This window comes from Chenopodium album, chromosome 24 (assembly GCF_948465745.1).
Source record: "Chenopodium album chromosome 24, dcCheAlbu1.1, whole genome shotgun sequence".
Taxonomy (NCBI): domain Eukaryota; kingdom Viridiplantae; phylum Streptophyta; class Magnoliopsida; order Caryophyllales; family Amaranthaceae; genus Chenopodium; species Chenopodium album.
Genome location: NC_137857.1, coordinates 26,840,927 through 26,854,139, shown reverse-complemented (window position 1 = coordinate 26,854,139; position 13,213 = coordinate 26,840,927). Strand labels below are relative to the sequence as shown.

The 13,213-nt window shown below is 46.9% G+C and overlaps 1 long non-coding RNA gene across 1 annotated transcript; it reads left to right on the top strand.

Annotated features, from left to right (window-relative positions):
- The first annotated feature begins 11,712 nt into the window (after window positions 1-11,712).
- Window positions 11,713-12,676, top strand: LOC145612641 (uncharacterized). Its single transcript, XR_014106670.1, has 3 exons — window positions 11,713-11,833; window positions 11,974-12,042; window positions 12,145-12,676. It is a non-coding gene; the product is annotated as an uncharacterized LOC145612641 (long non-coding RNA).
- The last annotated feature ends 537 nt before the right edge of the window (window positions 12,677-13,213 follow it).

Here is a 13,213-nt window from a genome sequence, read left to right as displayed (position 1 = left end):
TTGATTAAAGGAAAATTTCTTGTTGGTTGATTGTGAAGAGTTGAACTTGATACGCTAGTGCCCCTCCTTCCCTAACACTAGTAATATTTGTTGATTATATCTGCATCCTACTTGTTTCGGGGTTTTTTGAGTCCCTTGGGAGAGTTACAACACTAAGACTGGATGCTCGCTTGGATGCCTGTACCTGCAAAACAACGGAGCACCGAATGGCCGGTGGTCCGCCTTCGAAGCTTAAGTTAGTCTAAGTCCGAAGAATAAGGTGCGGAATGTAAAGGATATCTGCTCGGATTCCGAGCTAAAGTGTACTGTTCTCTTGGGAGTGACAGTTCTGACAATGATTAGTAATCACTGAATGTCCAGATGTTCAAATGGTGGATGTACCATGTCGTATTCAATGTTACGTCGCGTCACGTCATGTATTTAATGTAGCCATAAATGAGGAGGTCATCTCCTATTTATAGGCTTCTCGAAAAACGTGCACTCCCTAGGGTTTCGTGCCCTAGGGAATATTCACGCAGCTTTGCAGACCTCGGGATTTGGGCCTAAAAGCCGCCAATCCCAGATCCTTTTATATGTCTGCCACGTGTCGTTCCCTGAGAGGTCCAAGGTGGCGCCCCTTCCAGTGACACGTGGCGGACTCTGATTGGGCCAACTGGCCTAGGGTACTTTTACCCAAAACATTTGCCCCTCACAGGTGACACGCGCTTGCCACGTGCTGCCTGTGACAGGTGTCAACATCCGACTGGTCGGATTTTGAATAGTTACGGTGGAGGGAAAGTTTTAGGGTTTTTAACCCTTCTATAAATAGAAAGTTTTCACCCCCAGATTTTTTACACCGTTGCAAATCTTTGGAGAATCTTGGACTTTTTAACTTTAGGAATCTCAAAATCCCTTAAGTGTTTCTTAACTTTCAAGCATCCGACACTCGGCCCGCTGTCCGACCGTTCTTCAGCCGACCAAGCGTCTTTCACCCTTCTTCTAAAGGTAACGCCTGTTTCTTCTTTTATTTTTCATTTTTTCTTTGTTTTCGAAAAAATGGTTTCCCAATCGCATGCGGCACAGTATAGGATAGTGATCAGCCGGTCACCGGGGACGGCTGAATCTAGAACTTGCAGTGCCGACTGCTTGGCCAGCGACTGTGCTTTGCGAACTTCTCCGAATCCGATTGGTTTCGCGTCTGTGCAGGACACGATGGCCAGAACAAAAAGAACAGCAAGAAAACCCAACTCCGATGGATCTTTTTTCCCGTCGGATGGTTCAACTCTTTATTCTGACGGCTCAATGAGGGTGCCTCGAAGTGAGGTGTCGGAACACCCTGATAGCCCTTCTTATCTTCCTCCTACCCCCACTTATTACCATTCTCCCTCTTCAAGCGGTACTCCTAGTGATAGGATACTGGAGGAGGCAGATGAAACCTATGCAGCCGGGCCTTCTGAACAGGCGCCGGAAGAGAGTCTAAGGGAGGACCCTGCTGGCCCCAGTTGGCAGTCCCTTAGCTCTGATGACAGTTCTGATGACGAGTCGGCCTCGTCATCTTCCTCATATAATGCCTCCGCCTCTTCAGGGGAGGCAAGGGCCAGAATAGACGCTGCCAGGGAGTCCTTGGCAGTTGAGAAGGGGGAAACCTGGGCCGAGCCGAGCGCTTCCAGGCGCTTGGAGAAAGCCCCCTACTATCATCATGTTCCGCAGAGCAGGCGGAACACCATGGCAAACGACCTTACAAGTTTTAAGCGTAAGGTTGTTCTGGGCCATGGCTTCACTTTGTGCGTCCCAAATAAGGACGACACCATTACTTGGCCGAGCATGGCCAGCTACCAAGACCGAGCATTCGGTTGTTATGAGGCGGCCTTTCAGGCTGGCTTGCGCTTCCCTCTTCATCCGGTCGTGGAGAGGATTTTGGATGGGTACCAGCTTGGTATTTGGCAACTCGTACCCGATTCTTGGATCAATATTTTGGGGTACGTTGCCGCCTGCGAGATGCTGCAGGTGGAGGCGAGTTTTGAAGCATTCGCCCACATGCATTATCTTAGTAGGGCGCCTGCTAGGGGTGGCGAGGGCTGGTACACCTTGACTACTTGCAAGGGGTACATGATGGCTGTCGGCAAAGAAAATAAGTGGAAAGACTGGAGAACTAAGTTCTACATAGTCAAAACTGCCGACCGCCGCCTGAACCAAAAGTATAACAGGTGGAACAAGGATCCACCTCTCCTAGCAGGCAGGAGTGCATTGCCAGCTCTTCCTAGACAATCAAAGGAGGAGATCATGGATGCGGGTTTGTTTACCGTGTCCGTGAGGACGAATGATGAGGGGGACAAGGAAGTCACCCCTCAAAGATATCTCCCTTTGTAAAAATGGTTTGAGGAAGGGACGTTCTTGGCCGCTTGTGGGCTAAGTACTGAGATGCCGAGAGGTAGTCGGCCGTCTATTTAATATGCCATATTTATTTTGCTTGTCTTCACTTGTCAAATGTTTCTAACACTTGATTCTTTTTGCAGACAAAGCAATGGAGAAACTCTCGGCCTCCAGGAAGCCGGCTGTATCTACTGCCAGATATAGATCAAATGCCCTCAACAGGGCGGAAGCCACCACTGCAAGGGTGGAAGAGCAGCAACCAGCCGGTACCCCAGGGGTGAGATTTTCATACTTAGCACCCATCTGATTAATGCTGAGTTTTTGCCGAATGTTTTCTAACTTTTGTTTTTTCAATGATACAGGGTACCTCCTCCAAATCCCCGTCCAAACCATCCGACCCTAAGCTCCAAAAGACTAGGGCGGGTGATGTGACCGCATCCGGCAAGGGAGGTCGGAAGCACGTTGCTTACAAGCCCAAGAGGCCCTCAGACGCCCCTGCTGGTGAGAAGAGGTTTCTGAGGGAAAAGCCCCCCTCTTCTTCCGGTAAGGAGAGGCTTTTGGGGAAAAGGCCCGCCTCTTCTACCGGTCAGAAGAGGTTTCTGGGGGAAGAGGAGATGGATGAGGGCGACGGTAAAGACCATTCGTCCTCCCTTTCTTTTCTGCAAGTTATCCATACTTGAGTATTTTTCTAACTTTTTCCTCTTGCAGTTCCTGTACAGAGGCCGACTGTAGTTCAAATGGCCAAGTCCATGCTGAGGGCGATTGATCCGGATGATAAAGCATCCGTCAAAGGAGTCGGCACCCTAGACCTTGATGGTATTCTAGGGAATCTTTGTGAGGTAGACTTAGCCTTGAACCACTTTTACATTCGTCTCTTTCTTTTATCCGCCTGGTTCTTAACCATCCGGCTTCTTTTTGCAGGCCATGCTGCGCGTCCAAGGGCTTTGAAGACCCCTCAAGGAGAAGTCCAAAGAGGTAAAGGCTGCTAAGGCTCAGGCCGAGTCCGCCTTGGATAGAGCTCAATTTGATATTGCTCATAACGAATTTCTAACGCTTGATATGATGTATTCACAGTCGGAGGCCAATCTGCAGGTGAAGAAGGACCTGGACTCGGCCCGCCTTCATGTCTCCAACCTTAAGAAGGTGATCAAATCTCTCAAGGCGGAGCTCGAGCCCCTCCAGGATGCCAAGGATGAGGCCGAGAGAGCCAAGCAGAGGGTGAGCCGCCTGGAACAGCGCCTCACAAATCAGGAGCATCAGCTGAAGGCCAAGTTTGAGTCCCGTGCCGAGCAAGAACGATCTGAACTGGTCAAACAAATGATCAGGGACAATGAGACCGTCATGCGGGACACTTGGGCGGCTGTTCAGCCAAACTCGGACTATCAGATTTGGAAGTCCAAGTTTGATGAGCTCAGCAAAGCTCTCGACGATTGCCTCCTTGAGGAGATGGAAGAAGCTTCCAAGGCTGATGCTGAGGCCGAGGCTGCTGAAGGCTCTGGGTCCGACTCTTCTGAGGAGTCGTCCTATGAGGAGGAGGAGGGAGATCAGGTGGAGGAGCAACAAAAAGATGATGAAGAGCAGCCGAAGGACAACAGGCCGGCTGCCAACGAAGAGGCTCTCCCCTGATCACTTAAGCTTTTTATTTTCTTTTTCTGCGGCCGAATGGCCATGTACTTGATTTTTCGGCCTGTGTGCCGAGTATTTATGTATTTTTACCGACCGAGGGGTCGGGTAATTTGACAATTCCTCTGGCTCTGCCAGATAACAATTTCAACCAATCGTCTGGTGGCGATTGGTCATTTTAATTTTGAATCATTCGGCCATTTGGCTGAAGTTTTTCATATTCTGTCCTTTGAATTGTTTTGAAATTTTTGCATGTTTTTTGGCCAAGTATTATAACCTGTATACCATGCGAATGTTCTTGCCCCTGGACGGATGTCGAGTGGTTTCGGTTAATGAGATTGATTGACTTAGAAATTATTGATACTTAGAAGAGTATTCATGGTTTCTAAGTCAATCAATCACTATGGTGATTGCCCCAAACCACGCGGCAGACGTTCATCCAGAATGTGGCAAAAATAAGTGTTCATTCGACCATTGGCTCGATCAGAACTCAAATTTCCAAATTAGCTGTAGTGCTAAGAAAGAAATCCCCGCTTGTTCTGCCCCATAGGCAAAAACAGGCGCATCCGGCCGTTGGCCTCATTGAAATCAAAGTGCTAAGTCTGGGACTTAGCTAATTTTTGTTAAAGTAATTCGTCCGCCTGTCTTGCCCCATGGGTAAAGCCTTAAATTAACGCATTTTTATTAAATTATTCCGCCTGTTTTGCCCCTGAGCTAAAACAGGCGCATCCGGCTTTATGCCTCGGTTAGTCTCTACTTATGAAACAGTGACCATTTCCAAACTGTGCTAGAACAGATAGAAAATTCTGGCCTTTTAGATTTCACTTTCGATTAAAACAAACGACTGCGAGTGCTGCCTTAGCATTCGGTTGGGCCGCTTGTATATTCGTAGAGCAATGTGCCACCCAAATGGGAGATGCTTCTCGTCGACGAATTCACCCAAATGGGCGTCGTCGGTTATCTGACTCATGTTGGAGCAGACGGTCATACTCATGTTGGAGCAGACTATGACCATTCGGTCTCTTTTTATTTTTATCTGGCCTTAGGCCTCGTAATTGGTTAAGTAAATGTTGGCATAAACTTAACAGAATTTCGTAGGAACAACTGTTTAGAACAATCGGCTCCTTCAAAGGGTTTTGGGGCGTCTGTTGTTGAGACAGACGCCTTTCAAACATATTGGCCGTCTGTAACTGGTACAGACGGTGCTGAAAATAATAAAAGTTTGAAAAAAGGGAAGCATATTCTCATTAACGAATCTGTGAGATTACATAATTGGAGCATTTACATTCGTACTTAGAAGTAGTACTTTTTCAAGTTGTCTACATTCCAAGTTCTGGGCAGCTGCCTGCCGTCTGGTTCTTCCAGGCGGTAGGTGCCGTCTCTTATTTCCGCATAGATTCGGTAGGGGCCTTCCCAATTTGGGGTTAGCTTTCCCTGCTCATTCGCCCTACCGACCGCTTCCATTTTTCGTAGCACAAAGTCCCCCACTTTGAGAGGACGCTTGTGTACTCTTTTGTTGTAAGCCCGAGTCATTCTCAGACGGTATATCTCATGGCGCAAGGCAGCATTGCCCCTGCGCTCTGGTAGTGAGTCCAATGCTAGACGCATGGCCTCCCAGTTCACCTCCTCGTCATACAACATGATTCGAAGAGTCGGCTCATAGTGTTCGATGGGCAAGACAGCTTCTGCACCATACACCATAAGAAATGGGGTCTCTCCAGTTGCCCCTTTAGCAGTCGTTCTAATGGACCAGAGGACGTGTGGTAATTCATCCGCCCAAAGGCCACCAGCCCGTTCAATTTTCTTTTTAATCCCGTCTGAGATTAACTTGTTAAAAGCCTCGACCTGGCCGTTTGCTTGAGGTTGGCCGACTGAAGCGAAGAAGCTGGAGATCCCTTGGTCTCTCAGCCAAGTCTTGAGTTGAGGCGTTTCAAATTGAGGACCATTGTCAAAAACCATGGACATGGGCACCCCGAAACGAGTGATTATGTTCCTCCAAATGAAGGAAATGACATCTTTTATCTTAATGTGTTTGACCGCCTCCGCCTCTACCCACTTAGTAAAGTAATCCACAGCCACCAATATGTAGCGCTTGCCGCCTGGTGCGGCTGTATATGGCCCCAGAATGTCCATGCCCCATTTGGCAAAGGGTATTGGGCTGTGGATGGCCGACAGGTCTGTAGCCGGACGATGAATGAGCTTGCCAAATTTCTGACATTTGTCGCATTTTTTCACCAATTCCATTGCATCCGACTCCAGTGTAGGCCAGAAGTAAAGCCGCCTGGCTTTGGCAGCAAGGGATCTGCCCCCTATATGGGAGGCGCAGAATCCTGCATGCAACTCTTCGAGGACTTCCTTACCCTTCTCAGGGGTAACACACTTCAACAGAGGCTTCAGAAAACCAGCCCTCAAGAGTTCTCCTTGTCGCAACTCGAAGTTAGCCGCTCGTTTTTTCAAAACAGCCGCCTCCTGTGGTGAGTCAGGGAGCTTGCCGTCTGTAAGGTAAGTCCGGATGCTGTCCATCCAGGTTGAGCTTCGATCAAGAACTCCAATGGGGTCTTCCTCAGAGATACTCCTTTTTTCCATGACCTCCCAGAAGACTAACCGAGGTGTTTCATAAGAGGCGGATGATGCCAGTTTGGACAGGGCATCCGCCTGATTGTTGGAAGACCTGGGCACTTGACTTAGAGTAAATTCTTCAAGTGTCCCAACCTCAGCTTTGACCGCCTACAAATATTTTATCATGGCCGGATGAGTGGCCTCGTACGTTCCATTGACTTGGAGTACGACCAATTGAGAGTCTGAGCAGGCATCAATTTTCTTTGCCCCTGCTGCCTTACAGTACCGAATGCCAGCAAGCAGAGCTTCATATTCGACCTCATTATTAGAGACCTGGAACTTGAACCGTAGTGCATATTCATATTTGTCCCATTCAGGAGACTGACAGATAATCCCTGCACCACAGCCGTTCGCAGTGGAGCTCCCGTCCACATACACTTTCCAAACCTGACTAGTATCATCCGGAGCAACCGGCCTTGTCATTTCCACAATAAAATCGGCGAATGCTTGCCCCTTTATTGCTTTCCTGGGTTCGTAAGTGATTTCCAATCCTTGCATTTCAATCGCCCATTTGAGCATTCGGCCAGAAGACTCCAAGGTTGTCAGAGGCCGCTTAATCGGCTGGTCAGTATAGACCACTACCGCATGTGCCAAGAAGTAAGGTTTTAATTTCTTGATGGCCATGTAGAGAGCGAGACCAAACTTTTCAACCATGGGGTACCGGAGCTCAGCGTTCCTGAAAACATGGCTGATAAAATAGACTGGGAGCTGAGTGTCGTCTCTTTCAGCTAAGAGAACAGCGCTGAGGGCATGATCGGAGACGGCCAGATACATGAAAAGCATTTCTTTAGGCAAGGGGCTAACAAGCCTCGGCAAAGAGTGCAAGTGAGTTTTTAACTTTTGAAAGGCCGCCTCTGCATCACCACCCCATTCAAAATTAGTCTTCTTCCTGATTGCTTGGAAAAAGTAGAGACACTTATCGCCTGACCGACTGAGGAATCTCCCCAAGGCCGCCAGACAACCTGTAAGCTTTTGAACCTCTTTCACAGTACGGGGCGACTGCATGTCGATGACCGCCTGTATTTTCTCAGGGTTGGCCTCTATTCCCCTTTGATCAATTAGGAATCCGAGAAACTTCCCAGACTCAACACCAAAGACACACTTTTTTGGATTTAGCATGACCTTGTGCCGCCTGAGTGTGGCGAATGTTTCTCGGAGATCAGCAAGGTGATCCGCTTGTAGTTTGGATTTGACTATCATGTCATCAATGTATGCTTCTACATTACTCCCAATCTGATTAATGAAGACCGTATTAATCATTCGTTGGAAAGTAGCAGGCGCATTTTTCTAACCAAACGGCATCACAGTATAACAGAACAACCCCTGATCAGTGACAAAAGCCGTCTTTTCTTGATCTTTTTTCCGCAGGGGAATCTGGTGGAAGCCTGAATAGGCGTCCATAAAACTCATCAGGGCATGTCCGGCTGTTGAATCAACCAGACTGCCGATTTTTGGCAATGGATAACTATCCTTCGGACATGCCTTGTTCAGGTCAGTGTAGTCAACACACATCCGCCAAGTACCATTCGGCTTTTTTACTAACACAACGTTAGCTACCCAATCAGGGAAATTGCATGGCCGAATGAACTTGGCGTTCAGCAGCTTTTTAACTTCAGCTGCTGCCGCCTGACTTCTTTCTTCGCCGTGATTTCTTTTCTTTTGCCGAATGGGCTTATGCCAGGCATCTCTTCCACTTCAAAGGCAAAGATGTCTTTGAATTCTTTCAGGAGCTGGTGCAAACTGTCTCCTAGCTTAGCAAATGCAACCGTCCCTACTTTAACAGTCCGCTCTGGCCGAGCATCGTCCAGAGGGATATCAATGTGTTCACCAGCCGGCTGAGGACGGAGATCATCCGGCCGTTCCCCAGTCAGTGATTGCTATTGCCTCTCTTTTTTTACCGCCACCAGTTGATCCACTTTTCTCTTTTTCTCAGCTGGTGGGGCCGCTTGGTCTTCCCTGTTATTATCAAGGTCGACTGTTTGTTTGCCCCGGAAGGTTGCTGCGACCGCGGGCTTGATATCCGAGAGATAGCATTCCCGGGCTATTTTTTGGTCCCCGTTAAGGGAACCGACTGTGCCATCATCCCTCCCATACTTAACGAGCATGAGAGCAGGAATGATGACGGCCTTGCACTCGTTAAGAGTGGGTCGACCAAAGATGAGGTTGTAGGCAGTACGCTCTTCAACCACGAGGAAACGGATGGTCATATGCTGACCGTTTCCCTTTTGCCCTAGCCGGATGGGCAAATCTATCCGTTCGACTGGGTGCACGAGTCCTCCCCCAAACCCTACAAGGGTGTGAGAAACCTCCATCATGCTGTCTGGCTTGTACTTGAGATTGGACAAGCATTTGAGGCTGATGAGGTCAGAGGAACTGCCTGTGTCGATCAAGATTTGACCAACCAATTGGTTGGCCACTTTACATTCAATGACCACAGGGTCATCATGCGGCCGACGGACTTTGCCTCTGTCCTTTTCGGTGACGATGACTTCGAGGAAGGCGAATGTTCCTGCCGCCTCTCCCTCTTCAACAGAATGGATCATCTTTTTCAGATGATCCTTGGTGCCCCGAATGGTCGGGCCACCCCCGGCGAATCCGCCTACTATGGTATATATCGGCTCTTCATCGGTGTCGGTACTAACAGTCGGCTGGGGAGCCGTCTTTTTGGACTGCCCCTGATTCACCTTGAAGTCACTTTGGACTTCACATAGGACTTCAGCTGTCCTTTTATCGGCCAGTCGGTCAAGCTCTCGTTTGAGACTGAAACAGTCGTTGGTGTCATGGCCGATGTCTTCATGAAAATGGCAATGTTTATTTTTGTTCCGATTTTCAACGGAACCTCTCATTGGAGTCGGCTTCTCAAGAGTCAGCCGGTCCTTTATTTCCATCAAGATGGAGCAGCAGTCCTTGTAGAATTCGTACCTTGGAACGTACGGTTTCCACTCTTTCTTCTTCTTCTGGGCCGGCTGATCAGAGTTATCAACGGCCTAGACTTGCTTTTTCTTTTTGCTCTCTTCTGGCTTGGGAGCCGGCTGAGCAGGCCGACTCTCCTTCTGTCGGTCGAACTTCTTAGAGTCCGACTGCCTGTTGGAGGAGCAGAGCTCGGTCGCCTGTATATAGGCTTCCGCCTCTCGCAGTGCTCCCTGCAGAGTGAAGATTTGTTTTCGGACGAGTTCATACTTGAAAGTAGAACCGTCCTTCAGAACTTTGAAAAAGTCTGTGAAGGCGACCTCGTCGGATAGCCCATGGATCTGGATTCGTACCAGATTGAACCGCCTGACGTAAGAACGCAAGCCTTCCCTATCTCCCTGCTTTACATTGCCAAGATCAAGGCTTGTTTTCTTGGTAGGGATGTTCATAGAGAAGTTGGAAGCAAACAAGAACGCAAGCGTCTTGAAGCTATTGATGCAACCAGCCGGCAAGTTGCCGAACCACTGCTGGGCTATGCCCTTTAGGGTGGCTGGAAAACAGCGACACCATGCGGCATCATCCAGCCCTTGTAAATACATGAGGTGGGTGTATGCTAGCAGGTGGTCTTCAGGGTTGGTGGTCCCATCATAGGTTCCTATCAACACATTTTTAACCTTAGCCGGTTGTTCGGCGTCGGTTATTTCCTTAGAGAAAGCAGAGGGTTGGTCTCCAAGGTGCTGCAGCCTTAGCTGCCAGTCCATGGGCTGATAGCCGCATGCTGCCTGTCCTCCAAAGAAGGCAGGCTGGATGTAAGGTTGAGCAGGCGTTTGGTACAATGGCTGAGCCATGTACTGAGCCGGCTGGATGACATGAGGTCCAACTTGAACCAGGGGGCTGCTTATTGGAGTCTCATGCACAGATTGTGAATACCTCAACGAGGTATGCTGGGAGTTGTCGTGATAAGTCGACGTTGAGGCCGACTCTGAAAGCTCATTCCTCTTCTGCTCGATGTAATGTCAAGCATCAGAGAATGTTTTCTTGTTACCATTCGGCTGAACATGCCGAATGGCTTTCCTTGCAACCGTTTCTGGGAAACGGAGTCTTGAAAGGTCAAACTGAGGCCGAGCCGTGTCCTTGGGATGAGGAGTCGGCTGTCGGTCCCTGATCGATTTGTGTTTGCCCATCTGGGCTGAATTTTTGGCCGACTGCTCCTTGGCAGGAGTAGCCGACTTCTTGTTGGTGAGTTGTTTAATCTCACCACGGAGAGTGCTCACAAGCTTCATGAGCTCGTCTCTGGTTACTGGGTCTGACCCTTCCGCATGGGTAGAATCAGACGGCTTCTTTGAATGTCCGGCTGGTTTGCTCGGAGCATTCTAAGAGTGAGGGCGTTCCCGCTTTTCCTTGCTGCGGATGCGCCTGGAGATGAGGGACCCATCTCTAGCAGTATAAGTTTCGACGTCACCGTCGTCACCTGAATCATGGTCCGACTGGACCAAAACTTCATCCAGGGACCGATTGGTCTCTAGTGGCTGTTTGGTCTCCGGTGGCCGATTGGTTTCCGGAGGCCGATTGGTTACAGATATTGGTACAGTTTCCAAAAAGGCCATCTTAGAGGTACTCTCCCCACAGACGGCGCCAAATGTTTCGGGGTTTTTTGAGTCCCTTGGGAGAGTTACAACACTAAGACTGGATGCTCGCTTGGATGCCTGTACCTGCAAAACAACGGAGCACCGAATGGCCGGTGGTCCGCCTTCGAAGCTTAAGTTAGTCTAAGTCCGAAGAATAAGGTGCGGAATGTAAAGGATATCTGCTCGGATTCCGAGCTAAAGTGTACTGTTCTCTTGGGAGTGACAGTTCTGACAATGATTAGTAATCACTGAATGTCCAGATGTTCAAATGGTGGATGTACCATGTCGTATTCAATGTTACGTCGCGTCACGTCATGTATTTAATGTAGCCATAAATGAGGAGGTCATCTCCTATTTATAGGCTTCTCGAAAAACGTGCACTCCCTAGGGTTTCGTGCCCTAGGGAATATTCACGCAGCTTTGCAGACCTCGGGATTTGGGCCTAAAAGCCGCCAATCCCAGATCCTTTTATCTGTCTGCCACGTGTCGTTCCCCGAGAGGTCCAAGGTGGCGCCCCTTCCAGTGACACGTGGCGGACTCTGATTGGGCCAACTGGCCTAGGGTATTTTTACCCAAAACACTACTTTTGAAACTATAACATCAATTTATCCATCTCTTAACAGTTAACAGACACTTTTGCTAAGTCATCCAAAGAAAGACGTGGTGACATTGCAGAATAACAGCCATTTATAAAGTACTCCGTACGTATATTTTGCATACTCTTTTCTTTATCTAGCTTTTCCTTTCATATAAGTTAAATTCAAACAACATTTAGAAGAATGGATGTATACCTAGAAGTGCTACTAATTTTAACCTCTTATCTAAAACTGTGTTGATACAGGTTTTCCAGTCTATAGATTCAGGTTCTGTACAAGGATTTCCAAAGGATGTTCAGGAGGCTGAGTCTCAGGTTCGTTGACATGATGTTTTGCTTTTGCACTAACTGTACTGTTAGCTATGTATTTTCGATAATGAAGCCAATTTGGACTCAATGTACCTGTATTCATTGTAGAACCTGGTTTGTGCGAAGAATTTGGTGATAGACAAGAGCATCCAAACAGCATACATTGAAGCAATCAAATGTGCTCAACATTTCATTTATATAGAAAACCAGTATTCCTTGGATCATCATATGCTTGGCCAAATTACAAAAATGCCGGCATGAAAATTTTTATTTCCCTTTCTTATAATCTTGCTGTTGAGGTTGTTTAGAAAATGTGAATGTTCCTGTTGGATTCGATAGCTAGTTTGCTAAATGATTTTGTACTGGCAGGTGCTGATCATTTGATACCAATGGAGTTGGCCTTGAAGATTGTTAGCAAAATCCGAGCTAAAGAGAGATTTGTTGTCTAAGTTGTCATCCCTATGTAAATTGTAGATCAATATGGTATTGGCATATCTAAGCATTATTTTTTAAAAATCAACATTAACTAGAAAGGTGTTTAGATATATTAAACTCAGGTATTTATTTGTATAGAACAAATTTTGTATGGATGCTTCAATTTAATTGTGGTTGGATGTTTTAAATTATATATATAAAGTATACATTGATGGCTTTCGTCGTATTTGGAAATATTTTTGTTAATTTTATTATACAAAAATTTATATTGTACATATACAGGATCATGGATTTATTTTTACATAGGAAATGTGAAAATTTTCTTATAGGATAAATGTACAAGATAAAAAACAGGAATACAACAAATACAGATCTAAAATGAAATACAAAAATAATACAGATTATTAAAATACAGGAATAATACAATATAAAATATATACATGGGTAATTTGAAATACATATGGCTGGATATTAAAAAAAAACATTAGAGAACTGTTATCTAACTTAACCGATCTCTATTGTAATGCAATATAGAACGGAAAAAACATTAGAGAACTATTATCTAACTTAACCGTTTTCTATTGTAATGCAATATAGAATGGTTAAGTGGCCTAAACCGTTCTTTATTCCTTCCTTAGGGTATGAATTTAAGAAGGGAAAAGAGAACGGTTGTGACTAACAACTGTTCTCTATATGTGATTATATAAAACGCCTAAACAACCCGTTCTCTATACTTTATACA